Below are 3,735 nucleotides of genomic sequence, written 5' to 3'. Positions count from 1 at the left end.
AAGGTGGACCTGAAGGAACCAGTGGAGTAACTGGAGCTTCGATTCATCCACCTCTCGGGACAGACACCGTAAGTGAGCAGGAGGCCAGCATACGGCAGGGGGATCTGCTGGGCCGTCAGAGGGGCCTCAGCCTCTGAGCTGTGTCCTCCTGCAGGAAAGTACATCAGCCAGGGGGCAGTGCCAAAATGCGGCACTGGGAGAGGAGGACATCATCAGGCTGGCCCAGGACCAAGAGATGGAAGTAGCGTGTGCAACATCTCTGTGGGGGTGGGAGTAGCGGTGGCGGTGAACTTGGACACCAGCACCAGCATGACAGCTAAGCACCCCTCCCTCCAGGTGAACCTGCTGGAGCTGCAGGGACAGGTGTTGCGGCTTGTGGGCGACCACAACGAGGGGCATGACAAATTCCTGACCACTGCCCAGAGTCCTGGTGATCAGCCCGCTCTAGGAGCCCCAATCCCCCTGGAGCTTGGGTGTGCTGACAAGCAGGGTGGTGGGTAGAGCGCTCAGGCGGGGTGGGCAGGCAGGAGCAGGGGAGGCTCACACTGACCTCAGATCCCCTCCTCCCTCTGTCTGAAGATCTTCGTGGCTGAGCCTCACTGACAGCGTGGAGCCTGCACCAGGAGAGGCCAGAGAGGGTTCTCCCCACCACAACCCCACTGCACAGCAGATCGCGCAGCTGCTTCCTCTGACGCAGGACTCTCCAGGAGCACCGAGGCTTGGGCAGCAACCCCTGCATGCTATTCTTTTCACCGTGCCGAGATCAGGGAGATAAACATCACCATCATCTAAGAGCTGGTCAAGAAATTTAAAAACAAACAAAAAAAAAAGTTTAGGGGTTAATCTCCCACACAATTCATTTACTTCCTTTGAATGTTAGAGCCACTCATGTTTATTTGTGTTTCTAACTTAATTTAAATTTATTTGTTAAAAAGTTACAGAAGAGTGGGTCTTTCCCTCATGTTCACTATGGCATCCTTTAGCATTTTTCTTTTTATTTGATAACTGTAGGTCATTAGCATGCATATCGAGTTTGCCCTATGTGGTGGGAGTTCAAACACGCAAAAACCCACTATATGCACAAAACTGTTCTTGCTGGTTTGGAATAGGCTGCCATGATTTTTAATGTTATTGCAGCATGTATGTTCATTACGGAATTTGAATAAAATTTGCCTATGTTCTGCTATTATGCTTGATCGACTCCTAATCACAGTGAGCTCTTCATTAGCTCAATATGTGGTCTGCCCTCAAGTGCGCTATTTATTAGTTTGTAATGTGTCACTGTGAGTAGTGACATTTACAGTTGTTTAAAGATGGAGCAGTGGAGAGAACCTTTCTTTTTCTGTGTATTGGGGATGGGCGTAATAACATTTTGGGGAGCTTTTTAAATCTCCCAAAAGAGGAAAGTGGCCTGCTCTGGAACATGTGTGCAGGATAGAATACGTTTCATTTGTTTCAGAACCAAGAATGAGTGCGTTACTATGGTACTCCCCTTAGGATTTGAATGTGCTCTGGGCTCATGAAGATATTACATCATGAGCTGGGGCAGTTGTACTCCTTTTTGATGACCTAAAAAGGGATTGTGACCTAAAAAGGGATTGTACCACTGTTAATTAGCCAAATTATTTGGTCTAACAGTTTTTCTTTATCGTTCTGAAACTGGGTTTTTCTAATACATTGATACATTATTTCAAAGGTATTTTGATAGTTCAAATCACTTCACTTTTACCCTGACACATATAAATGACTAGGAATGACCTTCAGATAGCGTTTAGCATCTGTAACCTATCTGATAATAATGTGTTCATCAGGTACCTATGGATTAAATCACATACTGGCATATTTAAGCTGAATGTCAATCTGAAAAATAAATGTGCTATCTTACCTGAAATACCACTCTTTGTGTAGGTATTTTGTCATAAGTTTAAGAAAAAGCTAAAAAGATGGAAATCCTATGACAATAACTTAAGTCTTACTTCTCAGTGCATGCAGTCATTTGCAATACCTCATTCAGCCAAGTATTTGTTCTCTTCCTCATTCAGTATAAGGCAGCTCTCAATTTGCTTAGAAGGCAACATTAGAAGGTTAGAGTTCAGCAGAAACATAGAATTTTAAAGTGTGAGTTCAACTGAATAAATTTGAATTTCTGTAGGAAGTAAAGAATCAAAATGCCTATTGAAAGACTGCAATATATGCTAATTATTTTTAAAGTGTTTGATTAACCCTGATAGGTTTTCCCAAAATGAAAAAAACTCAGTTCTAAAACCAAAGCTGCTTTGTACAAAACATGAAAATGTAAATCACCCCATCCATAATAGCTTCTCTAAAACTTTATCTTGCAGTCACTTTCAAATAACTATTCAAAAATGTAACTGCTGTATTAATGTCTTGAAATAAGTTAAAACATTTTAAAGTATGAACACCATAGTTTAAAACAAAGACTCTAGGGGAAGGAAAAGTAGAGAAAGAAATGCCAATTCCAGTCCAACCCTTTATTTGCCAAGTTTTCTTAGAATTACTTTTACCAACTTCTGATTTCTGGTAAACAGAATGTATAATAGAAATACTGACTTTTGTCTAAAGTGGCATTCTTGACTGCTTCTGTGATGCTACTGTAATGTAACAAATTATGAAATTCTTGCAAGGTGCTGTTTTTGCCTTAAAATTTTGTGTGTCTTGAAAACTATAGTATTAAAGGTATTAAGACTGTGCAAATGCTGGGAACATTGGCATGAGATAATCAGTTTTTATTCTCACAAAATTGTAACTATGTAAGTGTGTTTATTAAAAGAACATAAACTAAAAAGTTACAGGAATTAAAAGTTGTGGGATGAAAAAGTTATGGGATAAAAAATATGGTGGAAAAGTTGTGGCAAAAAAGTTGTGGAAAAAAGTTAAAAAAAAGTTTTATGGAAAGTTTTTTTTTTTAAGTTATGAAAAAGAAGTTACTGGATTAAAAAAAACATCATGGAATAAAAATAAATAAGAGCAGGCCCCTGTCAGCATAAGCCTGGGGAAGCGGGTCTGGAGTCTTCACCCCCACCATGTCCCTACAACCCCTTCCCAGTCACCCCTTTACCATTAGGGTAGCAACACAAGACTCCTGTCTAATGGAGGGAGAAAAACAGACCCTTTACCACCTTGACCAAGGCTGAGTCCTTACATTTCTGGATGATGATGTTTGTTATTTAAGAACCAGAGGTTGATGGAGTTGGTTTGTTTGGAGGAGGTGTGATGGCCTCCTTACTTTTCCCTCAGGGGGGCTCCCATCTTCTTACTCAGAGAGGCAGCTGAGGCAGAACAGTAGAGCTAACTGTAGACCAGGCGAGGGCACAGGCTGCCGGGGGTGACCCGCCCTTCCCCCATGTACATCTGTATCTGTGTAACATTCTGTATGTATCGTACCTAGTAGAGGTTGCAGCTGGCAAATGAGGAAGAGGTTCTTATAATTATTTGCAGCTGGGAAACTTATTTATTGCTAGCATAGGAGCGAGGAAGGAGGCGGGGATGGAGTCATGGCTCCCCGGTGATGGGACTCCTGTTTTCTTTGCTTTTTATTTGGGAATAAATGGATTTAGCTATACTGCTCAGCCTGGTATGTTCCCGTTTCCCTCAATGGGTCCTGCAGTTTGTCCCATTGAAAGACGAGCCCCAGAGTGTCTGAGCATGTCCAGTTGGGCTGTTGGGAATCTTCCAGGCCTGTTGCCTGGATGCTGCCTGGTGACACCTGGTGGA

The 3,735-nt window shown here is 42.4% G+C and overlaps 1 long non-coding RNA gene across 1 annotated transcript; it reads left to right on the top strand.

The window, feature by feature from the left end:
- The first annotated feature begins 269 nt into the window (after positions 1 to 269).
- Positions 270 to 1,196, top strand: LOC123574687 (uncharacterized). Its single transcript, XR_012415462.1, has 2 exons — positions 270 to 493; positions 556 to 1,196. It is a non-coding gene; the product is annotated as an uncharacterized lncRNA (long non-coding RNA).
- Positions 1,197 to 3,735: the final 2,539 nt, after the last annotated feature.

The sequence above is a fragment of the Macaca fascicularis genome, chromosome 7 (genome assembly GCF_037993035.2).
Source record: "Macaca fascicularis isolate 582-1 chromosome 7, T2T-MFA8v1.1".
Classification (NCBI taxonomy): Eukaryota; Metazoa; Chordata; class Mammalia; order Primates; family Cercopithecidae; genus Macaca; species Macaca fascicularis.
This window is presented reverse-complemented; position numbering and strand designations above follow the sequence as displayed.